We start from the raw sequence: 12,986 nt of genomic DNA, 5'->3' as shown, positions 1-12,986 counted from the left end.
TCATATCTTGTTGTGGTTTTGATTTCTAGCTGAATCAAATACAATCACAGTCAATGAAGAAGGTGACCTCTGTACCACAAAAAGTCAGGGCCAGAATTGCAAGTTATTAAGTAAAGATTTATTGCTTTCTTTAATAAACACCTTTCACCTTCTGTATCATGAAAAAGACTCCTAACAACAATACCTCACTTGGGTGCCAACATAACATGCTGTGTAAGAAATAGGAAAATGCACTCAAGGAAGTGATAACAAAGTGAGTTATAATTACAGTTTAATTTTGTATCTACAGCTACCATAGAATCATAGAACAGCTTGTGTTGGAGGGGACCCTAAAATCACCTAGTTCCAACATCCCTGCCGTGGGCAGGGACACCTCCCACTAGACCAGGTTGCTCAAAGCCCCGTCCAGCCTGGCTTTGGCACTTCCAGGGATGGGGCATTCACAAATTCTCTTGGAAGTGGTTCCAGTGCTTCACCACTCTCTGAGTCAGGGATTTCTTCTGAGTATCTCATCTAAATCTATGCTTTTTGCAGTTTAAAACCATTCCTCCTTGTCCTATCACTGTCTGCCTGAGCAAAAAGTTGCTCTTCATCTTTTTTTATAAGTCCCCTTTAAGTACTGAAAAGCTGCAATTAGGTCTCCCTGGAGCCTCTTCTTCTCCAGGCTGAACATCCCCATCTCTCTCAGCCTTTCTTCACAGCAGAGGTGCTCCAGCCCTCTGAGCATCTTTGCAGCCCACCTCTGGACCTGCTCTAACAGGTCCTCATCCTTCTTGTGCTGGGGACCCCAGACGTGGATGCAGAACTCCAGGTGAGGCCTCACAAGGGCCGAGTAGAGGGGGACAATCACCTCCCTTGACCTGCTGGCCACTCCTCTTTTGATGCAGCCCAGGATGCAGTTGGCCTTCTGGCCTGCAAGCATGCACTGCTGGCTCATGCCAAGCCTTTCATCCACCAGATGAAAGTCCTTCTCTGCAAGGCTGCTGTCAATGAGTCCCACTCTTTACACATGTCTGGGATTGCCTTGACCCAGGTGCAGCACCTTGCACTTGGATTTGTTGAACCTCATTACGTTCATACAGGCCCACTTCTCAAGCTTGTCCAGGTCCCTTTGGATGACATCCCTTCCTTTGTTGTATCAACTGTATTGACTGTAATACAGTTTGTCACCAAAAGGGTAAACTAATGTAAAATTACACTTAAATTTTATTCTATTTTTTTTCTCTTTCATCAGAATTTTTCCAGATATGACATATAAATTGATGAATGAGGACATTAACATATATGTTCTCCTAATGGTAGAACATTGTAGATTAATTATGCTATACAATAATAAAATTAATAAGACTAGAATATATTGTCAAATTAATTTCTTGCTGAACTAACTTCACTTATTTTCTGTTTGTGGAACATTCACCAGACACTTACTGTAAGTAAAAATGATTTGATGCCAGGCTTCCATGCTTCCATTTTTCCCTTCTAGATTTTTAAGGTGTAAAAAAAAAAAAAACAAAAAAAAACAAAAAAAAAAAACACCTAGCTTCCAGGATTATTTAGGTAGTCAGGTGATTCTGTACCCAGATCAAACTGTAAACATTTTTTTTAAAAACAGTAAACAGGTAAAGATACAAAATCACAGTCTAAAGAAAGAATATAGTAAAGCTGTATACCTTTAGCTAGATTTCTGCATGGTGTTTTAAAGATTTGATATTAAAAAGGGCAGTGTGTTCTCTTTTTTTGATTTATTAGGGGATGAAACTAGAGGAGAAGCAGCAGAAAGCCCTCTGTAAACAGTGACTTTAGAAAATGCATGTAGAACCAAGCTTACACATGTGCATGCATGCATACATATACATAAAATAAAGCTATTGTACCTTTGGGAACAGAAATAATTATCTGTAACATACCGAGAATGTTTGTAAAGAGAAAGATTTCTTAAAGTAGTCTCACTCTGGAGAATTAATGAAGATACTACTCAACATCCCAGCTTTCTAAAAGAAAACGTAATAGAAGCTGGGTCTGTGAAACAGCTAGATACTAATGGTATTCTGGGTTAATTGGCATGGGAGTCATATAATCATTGTGGAAGTGTTTATCTTCTGACCGAAGTTGTGGTTGGCTGAAGTCTTTGATTCCTTTCTTCTAATCTGACTCTGTATCAGTAAATTGTTTGGCATCATGAGGTTTTCTTGTATTTTGTTAACCTAATAAAAACAAGTCTTAAAACTCTACCGTGATCTTCTTCACAGTGATATGAGCTTTGACAATGTAAGATACTGAAATATGAACTAACATTTACTATGAAGATTGCATTCACAAAAGCTACCAGAAGACAGCTCTGAAGCTGGTATTCCAAAAAATGAGGTGAAGCACACATCAGTGCTGTAAATGAAAAGCATGTTCCTCCCCCATGTCTCACCGGAGATGAGTCAAAAGCCTTCAGCATTAGATACACTCAGTTTTTGATCACTTAGCCAAGAAAGGAATCAGTCATGTTCATTTTCCCTCCTTATATTTGCCTTACTGCTCCTCAGGATTGGGGGGTAAGGGGAGGTTACCTGCTTTCTATTTTTTTCCTATAAGCTCCATAATCTTTGAAAGTTCTTGTCTCAAACTTTTGCTAAATTTATTTCAATCAAATCTGGATTGACATAAAAACTATAGCATAAAAATTAGAGCTTTAAGTCACATGACCCATGGATGAAAAACCCTGGAAATAAACTGTAGTGAGTAGCGCTAATGTAGTTTTAGGTTATCTGTTAAATGTCCCATTTTTTCCAGACAAATAAAATCATAAAAAATAATATCACTTTTACCATGTTACTATATTTACCAGTCAGTAACAGGCACAGTTTCCAGTGTTATATGTTAATTGGATAATAACTTCAAAATAGGAAAGAAACTTATTGGCAAAATGACATTTCCTCAAACCCAATCATGATATTAAAACAAGCATTGAATACTCTTTCAATCCCCATTTAGATGAGCAGCCAAACTCTCTTTGGTCAAACCAACATTAAGCCAATAATTTAAGAGAAGAATTAGAAAAAACAACATTCGGAATTTTCACTGTCTTACTACTTTTGGCCAGTACTTGAGGCATCTGAAGCTTTCCTTCAATAATTCTCTTTAGTTCTTTCATTTTATTGCTTGGAAGCTAGGAATAATGTCAGTTTTGAAAAAATGTATTCTTATGAACAGTCAGATTTATTCCATAATGTCACAGACCTATTTAGGGTTAACAGGAATCAGGCAAGTTACTTTGTGCACATCTCAATAGCTTTAATTGAAACATTTATCATTCAAAAGCTGAAGCTGGCAGGAAGGAACTGACATTAAGAGAATATGCAGCTTCCCATTGGGATTTTATTATCAAACATCATGGTACACCTGCCACACAGTGGTCACTGTCACCACAAGCATCTCTGAGCAACATAATAACATGTTTGCTAGAGGCAAAGAGTGAAATTTCCTTGTATTATGTGCAGATTTGTTGTTGAGCACAAGTGCTGCACTAAACTTTTTATGAAAGCTTGCCAGAAGAAAAGCTATTGTGAATCATAAAGGTTTTAGACGATACTGAGGCCTCAAATCATAGTTATTACTTTAAGTAAGCATGCTTTTAAGGGAATATATTAAAGAGAATAAGAAAAATAGGGGGAAAAAAAGCTACAGTGGTATTCCATGTACACTGTAAATAAGCTGAAGCTTATTCAGTAGTATTCCATCAAGTGGTAATATAGTATTGTGCTGTTGCTTTACTAGTTTTTATGACCTCAGATAAGGGGAGGCAAGGGGAGTCAGTGAGGTATGTGGGTCACACGCAATTTGTGCAGAAGTTTAAAAAACCTAGAATGAAGCTCAATCCTATAAGTATTGTATTGGTGGGATGAATGGCTTTGCTGGAGCAAGAGAATTATACCTTAGAGATACCAGATCAAAAAAAAAAAAATCTTTATAGCCCTAGGGAATCTGGAACTAATGTCCATACCAAGTGAAAACAGTATGTCTCAACTGAAATTTGTCCATATTATTCTATCTTGATAACAGTCTTTCAATTTTTTGTTGTTGTAGGTTTTTTTGTTTGTTTTTGATTTTTTTGATTTTTTTTTCAGGTTGGTTGGTTGGTTGGTTGGTTGGTTCAGTTCGGTTCAGTTTGGTTTGGTTTGGTTGGTTGGTTGTTTTGAGCATATTTTGTATTCCATCTCTACAGCAAGGCTGTCCACCAAGCCCCAGAGGAAGCACTGCTTTTCCACCAAGACACCAGTTCTGACTTTTGACATACCAGATATTGGTCTGACTAATTAAACACACAGTTTTTCAATAAAAATATTTAGAATAGAAGTGCCAGATTAATCTTGACATGACCATTAAAGAAGTACAAAGGCATATAAAAATATTTCCATTTTGTTGTGTCTGCCTGGCCTACTGATTTTCCTTCTTAGGCTTTTTTTTTTTAATAATGATAACATTATTATTATTTTTAAAGAACCATGGCTTAAAGCATGTGCAGTTTAAATAGGCATTGACTAATTTTTTAAGCTTTAGTTTATGGATAGAATGGGTCACAAAAATTCTGATTTAGGAATATGGAGATCTTTAAATTTTTTCATTGTCCATCAACTATCTTTCAAATTATTACCAAATTGTGGAGTTAGTGGTTTTAATGTTATTTAAAACTAACTCATGGGAGCTCTTAGGAGATAAAAAGAGCAAAACCAAAACAAAAGCTTGATTGTTGAGATCCTTCCTTTCTCTCTTTTTTCCTTTTCAGAGCTCTTTCCCCTGCCTGCATAGAGATTGAGTTAGAAAAATGGAAAACAGAAGAAGTAACAAAAGAAATGAAAATGTTTAAAGTCAAGCATTATGTTAGATCTAGAAAGCTTTAGATTTGATTTATACATTTTTTTTTAATATAAATCTAAATAAAACAAGAGCCATGAGATATTGTCACTATTAAAATCATTCTCATAAATTATAAGTTATCTTTTCCTTATCTTATTTTTGGAAGAATCCATTTTTTCTGAATTTCAGAACACTGATCAAACTGTAATAATCAGGATTTGACATAGATAAGTGAATAAAATCTATGGGGTATGCAATAAAGGCATTTCTTTTGTCTGTTACCAGGTAAAGAGTAGGGTGCAGTGAGCTTTGGTACTGTTTGTGAAGATGATCAGCTTACAGCAGAAAAATATAAACCTTATTTCTCTGCATGCTTCTGATAATACCATCTAAACCTGAAAATAAACAAATAAATAAAAGACTGGATCATCTGACTCTAGGAAATATTTGCATATGGCACAATTATTTCCAGACTAAGTATTCCAAGTATATTGTTCACCAGTTTCCATGCAGCTACTAATTATGCACCATGAACATTTAGCTGCCTAGATGTTTTGTAAATACTTTTTCTGTACAGTACTTGAAAATGTGCAGCACAGAAATGGAAATTGAAAACACTTGCAAGTCTACACTTAATACTTGCATGGTTCTTCAAAGCATGACATTTTTAAAATGCTAAGAGTTACTAAAAAAAAGAGGTGTTTAATCCAATTATTGTTACTGAGATTATAGCATGTGCCTCTCTGCCTTCCACATGATTTAGCACACAGAGAAAAGAATTGCATAGCGAATGAAAAAATGACAGCACAGTGGTTCTGAAGATTATTTGATCAATTCATTTCCAGTGTTTGTAAAAGTCACTGAGCTCAAGACTCTCAAAAGCATTCTGCAGAAAGGAGATGGAATAACTTTTTTTTAATTATGCAGCTAGTGACAGAGTCACACATTACTCAGTAAGCCTACAAATCCTTATGACAGTGTATAATGCATACCCTTAAAACTCTTTATCCAGAACTAGATGTACTTTTTTTCCCCCCAAGAAAATCTGAATTTATGCTAATTTTATTCTATTCAGGTTTTCCAGTATACAGATTATATTTTACAGAATAAAATATAGGCTCCTCCAGCTGCATAGAATTACCAGATTTTTCAAGTATTTTATTGTTTTTGTACGGCATTTTTATTGCTGAAAATGCAGCTCCAATATATTCACAAATGAATGTTGATTATCTTAGACTGCCTTCCAGTGATTTTTAAACATCCAAATTTGCAAATCTGTAGTTAAACATACACAAAATAATTTAGCAAGTTTGCTAAAAAAATTTTTGTATGCTATCAATCTGTACAGACATCACTATGTAATATGCTAAAGGGACAGAATTGTTTTATACTACTTCTAATTATGTGTCTTTACATAACCGATGAACTAGTTTCTTACCCCTATACAAAGAATGACACTTCAGTTCTTTTCAATAACCCTTTTTATCATTTCTAGGTCTCCCACAGTTCTTTACATGGACTCAACCTCATCAGGCTTTCCTATGAAAAATACTGAAGGAATAACAACACTTCCATAGGATGGGTCAAGAACTCTCTATTCTTGCAGCAGAGAGAGAAAAACTGCATCATCCTACTAGAACACTCCAAGAAGAATCATACCTTGCTTTTCTGCACAATACTGACCAATCTTGTGTGGATGCACCAGCTTTCTGACAGCCTGCTAAGGTAGCCCTCCAGCAGTTTTATCCTGCTTTGTATATAATTAGAGTAATTTTGCATTGCTGATAGAACTAAAAGCAAAAGGCATAAAGGTCTGTAAATTAGAGGTATGTCTAGTCTCACAAAATTCAGGGACTATTTTCATCCAGAAGCTTTTAATAATAGGCGAACATTTCAACTTTTCTTATAAAAGAACGAATAGAAGTAGATAGTGAAGATGTATTCTCTTCTACTACCTTTTCCATTCATAGATATATGGGGATTTTCCAGTAAATTTCCCAAACAAAACATATTGTGAAAGTATGATCTAGTCTTTTAGTTTTGGCTGCACATGTCTTTCTTGATATAAATTTTTGTTAAATCAGAAGTTACAGCATTTGAGTAATAGGCAAAATTTCGCTTGAAAGTAACAGTAAGATTTCTTTTTCATTTCTTGTTTTTAAATGGAATACCCTAGGTATTCCAATGACTCAAGCAATTTTTGCTTTCTACCACTCATTTCAATGATAAATAAAATTAAACTTCATTAAAATATGTAATAAAAAATCTTTAAAAACAAAATACCAAGAAGGTGTAGACTATGTAACCCTATGGTTGCATATCCTGTGTACTTGATTTATTTTTGATGCTTACTATTGATTAAAGGCATCATTTATCTTTCTGTTTAAAAAAGTAAGTGGTCTACCACTAATTTTAGAGCACCTTTGATATAAAAATATTGCTTTGAAGAGGAGTAGTTTGGCTTTTTATTCATGATTAAAAAGCACCCATCTTACAGGTCATTTCTATACTAATCCACTTCCTGAAGCTCATTTTAAGGGAAAATTGCCTTCTTAACAAAAATCTCAAGTTATAAACACTGAGGCTGATATCCCTTAGTAGTACTGCTTAATAGAGCAAAAGAAAAATAGTTATTTCTGAAATGGGCAAGCAGTATTATAAAAACATTTATATCATATCCTTAATAGAAGGAGAGAAGGAAAGCAAGCAAGAAAGAAAACTCCAGTCAGTGGTGCTCGTTCAACAGCCACTCTTAGACGACTATATTTACAATACATATATTTTACTTAACTCAAATTAAATGAATACATCTTGTAATCTTGTGAACAAATCTGCAAAGAATTTGGGCTGGCTGGTGTAGTCGCACATGAAATAATACAGTCAATAATGTAGTCAACTGAAATAATACATCATTTATTTTCTCATTTATTTCTTTATTCAAATATCTAGAGAATCTCTTAAATCTCTTTTTTTTTTTTAAAGACAAAAATATAGTCTGTTTTCAGGAACAAAATACAGGCAATCACAACTTCTTTGAAGCTGACTCTTGTATAAATTCCATTGCTCTGAGCACAAAATCATGCATCTTGAAAAAAAACCTTCATCTTCTCTTTTAGAAAGTAGGCTAACAATATATTTTGATATAAATAAAAATACATAAATAAGCATGCACTTTGTTGGACTGAAAAGATGAAATGTATATTCTGCTGTAAATGCTCTTGTGAATGATTAAAATAACTAAATCAGTCTTCATTTTGAGTCTTCTTGATAAGGTAAACAAATTCTTTCTAAGCTAGAGAAACAAACAGCCAATTAGTGATCAAACACTTGTTTTCAGATTTAATGCAAACCTCTTTTGAATAGAATGTTTTTTTTCTCACCATACTTCGATAAAAACATGTCTCATAAGACACATCCCATTTTAGAGACCATGAAGCAAAATATAAAATGATACTTGTGTGCAAAGTATCATATTTTTTCTGGTTCATTTTCAAGATCTGTGGTATTTACATATGACCTTTCCATTTTTATTAACAGTTTATTGGATTTTTGCATTCCAGCCAGCAGAAGAGAAAGGTAATTTACACAGAGATTTGACAGTTATACACACAGCTATAAACTTCAGTCCATTAACTTATTTCTCATGTAACCTTTACCTGATTCTACCCAAATGCCCAAAGGAGCAGTATATCTTGTTTTTCTTTATGTTAAAAAGCTCTTATTGTAAGTCCCTATTTAGAGAACATCAAGTAGAAGAAAAAGCTCTGTATAAGGTTTTATCACAGCTTTCCTTGGCTCTTAGTATGTATAGATCTCAATTTAAATGTTACAATTCAACAACAGAGTTGTTTATATACTGCTAGGATTTGTGTCTCACCTTACAACATGTTAACAACATGGTAACATTTTCTTTTTCTTTTTTTATTTTTTATTTTTAACACCAGACATCAACAGAGCTACCTATTGTACAGATATCTTATCACATGTAATCTAATAGGTATATATTTTGCATGTGAACTTTGTCAGATACTACATAAACATATGTATACATAACATGCAGACAGGAAAGGAAATAGGTTCCCTAGAAAATTCTAGATCGTGCATATAAAAAGGCTTTCTTCTAGATTTTCTGATTTCATCTCCACAACATGGATGTCCCTCAGCAAAGCCATCATATAGCTTAATTACTTCAGATAAAGGATGAGACCTTGTGAGCAAATCTATCAAGAATTTGGGGCGGCTGATCACATAGTGACAGGTAGTCACACAGTGATTTAAGTAAAATAATTCATCATTTATTTTCTCATTTATTTCTTACATTTTTCCTATTTGTATGAAGCTTCCTCACAATGTACTTAAAAATTTCAAGATGGCACCTTCACAAAAGTGCCTCTATTATAAAAGCGTTCTTAGCATTTTACAGCTCCAAATATAAGTATATATACAAAAATCAATGGTAAAATTCTTATTAGACTTCAGTAGGTAGGATTTATCTCTAATTTCTAACATTAAAGTTTTTCTCTTAGCAATTGTAAATTCATAGTATATAAAGTGGCATTGGACCATTACAATCATTTTCTCTGATTCCTGGATAGCAACCCCTGGATATGTATCCAATCATTTGGCACAGCTATACCTAGCAGTTTAAGCTGTGGTTGGCATTTTCTGTAAATAAAAAAATATATATACAAAAAAAAATAGATTAATACTTGAGAATAGTCAAGAATACTTGATTTCCCAAGAAAAATGTATTTTTTTATTTACCTTTTACATAATTAGCATCAATTTATAACCAACATAGGCACTTTATCTTGGTCTCCTCAGTCAAAAATCGAAATATCTCTTCTTGTGGAAATAATTTTAAAATATAACTAACTTACTTTTCTCGGAGTAAGCTAAAAAGGCAAAGCTTTGAAACAAATAGGGCAGAAAAACATACTGGAATTACTAGATCAAAGATCACTCATTTCTGTATCCTTTCAATTTTTTCAGTCTATTGTTCTGTAGAAAAAGAGAGAAGGCTGCATGAGTGCTGATTCTGCAGACTGAATAAAAAGATGCAGCAGAGCAGGATTCAGTTCCTGCATTTGTTATCATGTTCACTTGTTCACTTATTTTTGTTAGTAATTCATTCAGAGTTAGTTTTTCACTGATAATATGAAGCCAGTGGTTTTCTCCTCACCTCTAAGCCTGATTTAGTCTTACCAGTCAGTTTTAAATTTTACAGCACTTAGTGAAGGCACTCCAATCATGATCAAGTACAAATAATGTTATAATATTTTTTAAAAGAATAACTGTGGACATGCTGAGCACCTCTTTTTCTGGCTGCTTAGCTCCTAAATCCAAGAAATTTAAGTTCCTCATAGATTCCTACATAGAGTTGTTTAAAATGTATTGTATTTAATAAAAATGTTTATATAATAAATAATAGCATCTAATTATATACTGTAATATACTATAATTAGTATATAATAGTTGCATATAGTAATTAGTATATAATAATTAGTATATAATAATTAGAATATAATAGTTGTTTTAGTCTATTTGATACTCATTCAGTGAGGAAACACAGATGTTAGTTTCATCATCAGCAAAAACAAAAAAAAATGAATTTTAGGATATATCTAAAACACAGCAATAAGTTTGAATACAAAGTAATATATTTTTGCTTTTGCTTACTCCATCAGTAAAAGATTCATCCTTTTTAACAACATGGAGTCTTCGAAAAAAGACTAAGATTCAAATCTTTTAATGATCAAATGAAACAGTGCATGTACTACCTTCTTGATTTGGCAGATGAAGGTGACAAGTAACAGTTCTTTAATCCTTAGAGAGTATGCTGGGTACAAGAGGGACAGGATGGAGGCAGAACACGTCCTCATTCAGTTTGAAACTCTAAGGGAAATTCACTCTTCTGGAAGTGTCCATCATCCATAAAGTGTAAAATGAAAAGACAGATACCTATAGAGATTACACCACTCTAAATTTTCAGTTTGTCCTTTATGGTAACGTACACTGGATTCACTATCCTCATTAAGTTAAAGTAGCAAAGTCGAAGAGTATTTTACTTGTGTGTATGCATGGCATGGGCATGATTCATTAAGATAAAATTTAGTAGCAGTGACTGTTTCTAGCAGAACAGCAAATGTAAGCAGTAATAAAAGGCCGCCTTTCAAGTGATATAATCTATCATTATATAGAAAAGAGAATTACAGTCAGGACTAAAAATTGTGAGTAATCATTTTTAGATGCTGGCCTTATATTTTATTTTTAATATTAAAGAAAATATGTACACAGTTTGGTCTATCTTGCTATTATTGCTATGATTCTATGAAGGCACAAACCAAACAAAATGGCTCCTATGCTGTGCTTTATCAAAGCCTCAATAAATATGCTTTGTCTTTGGAATAATTATGCCAAATCATCCTTGATAAAGAAAAATGAAGAATAAAAAAATGTAAATTTCTTTTAGACAGAAGGTCCTAGAAAAGATACTTGATTTGTGGGCAGTTCTAGGGCTAGGAAGTGAGATAAATATTCAAAGATGTGAATTAAATTGCTGTCAAGGAGAAATCAGGATTCAGAATACAGTATACTTTAAAACATGAGTCCCTAAATTAGGTGGACAGGTAGACTATCTCATCACTACAACCACTGGAAAATTAAGCTTCTGGTTTACACTACTTAGATAACACCTGTCAACAGTTGAGCATTAACACCTGACAAAGATACACAAGAATGCCTCTAAAACATAACAAATGAATCATACGACTAGCAAAATACATTTTAATCAGAAACCCTCCAGATCAAAAATAAATGAAACTAATGTTTTTGATCCACAAGGTAATATCAATTGTTACCATAAACCTAACAAAAATGTAAGTTATTGGGAATGAGAATAAGAATTAAAATATATATATAAAAAATAAAAGAAAGCATAGTAGTTGAATTTAAGTCTTTCAAGGAAGTGGATACTCATGCTAGTCTCAAATAACCTCATCTAACACCACAGCAAAACGCGTTGCCAGCAGGGATACTAACCCAAGCCCCAGAAACACTTTAGCCATGGCAGCTATTCTATTTCTCCTGACAGCTTATTAAGAGCATTGCACTGGACATTTCTGTAAAGCACCAAATTGAACAAAGGAGACATATGAAAGTTCACACATGAAGTGCTGAATTACAGTTGTAAGCGCATTGCTGGAGTTCTCATGCTCTCCTGTTACATTAACTACTGCTCAGCCACTATGGCATACTGCTCTCACAGAATATTGTCAGATTAGTAAGAAATGGGAAGGATCTCTCATTGTTGCTCTTGAAGGACCATGTCAATTTTGTATCTTTTTTTTCTCCAGTACACTTCTGCTTATTTCTGAAATTATTCCTATTCACGTGTTATTTCCAGTGACAAAAAAAAAAATAAAACAAAATAAAAAAATCAGAATGAGCATGAACTCTGATTTATACTCTCCTATAAATTACCAGTTCCTGGAAATGCAGACACATTTATGTTTATCTATGATAAAGCAAAATTTATATTTATCTATGATAAGGGAACATTTATGTTTATCTATGATAAAGTGCACTAGAGAGCTCCACAATTAACCTTTTACTCAGTGTTAGCTATTGTATTGCTAGAAAAGTCAGGTGGATCAGATATACCAGCATATATGCCTAATGCACTGCAAAACCAGTGTGTCTGGAGAGAAGCATGGTAGATTCACAATGGGAATGCAGGTTCTGAAAAGTAAGCTAAGGCAGCTCAGGTTTGTCCCTCAACTAGGGTGAGACTAAGTTGTATTCTTAAAAGGCAAATACCAGAAAAATGGCTAAGATATGGAGTCTGTCTTGTCACATCTCAAAAGTACAGGAAAACTCTTTTACTCTTTAACTTTGTTATTAGTAGCTAGTAGATAGTTTCTTCATCAACATTCTGACTGTTCAAAATATCATAGAAACACAGAATCATAGGATATCCCAAGCTGGAAGGAACCCACAGGGATCACAGACTACAACTTCTGGCTCCACACAGGACTACTTAAAAATTAAGCCACATGTCTGAGAACACTGTCCAAATGCTTCTTGAGTTTGGACAGGCTCAGTGCTGTGAAACTCTATCCTGGGCACCCTGACCACCCTCT

This window comes from Aythya fuligula, chromosome 4, assembly GCF_009819795.1.
Source record: "Aythya fuligula isolate bAytFul2 chromosome 4, bAytFul2.pri, whole genome shotgun sequence".
Classification (NCBI taxonomy): domain Eukaryota; kingdom Metazoa; phylum Chordata; class Aves; order Anseriformes; family Anatidae; genus Aythya; species Aythya fuligula.
Note: the sequence above shows the minus strand (reverse complement) of the source record.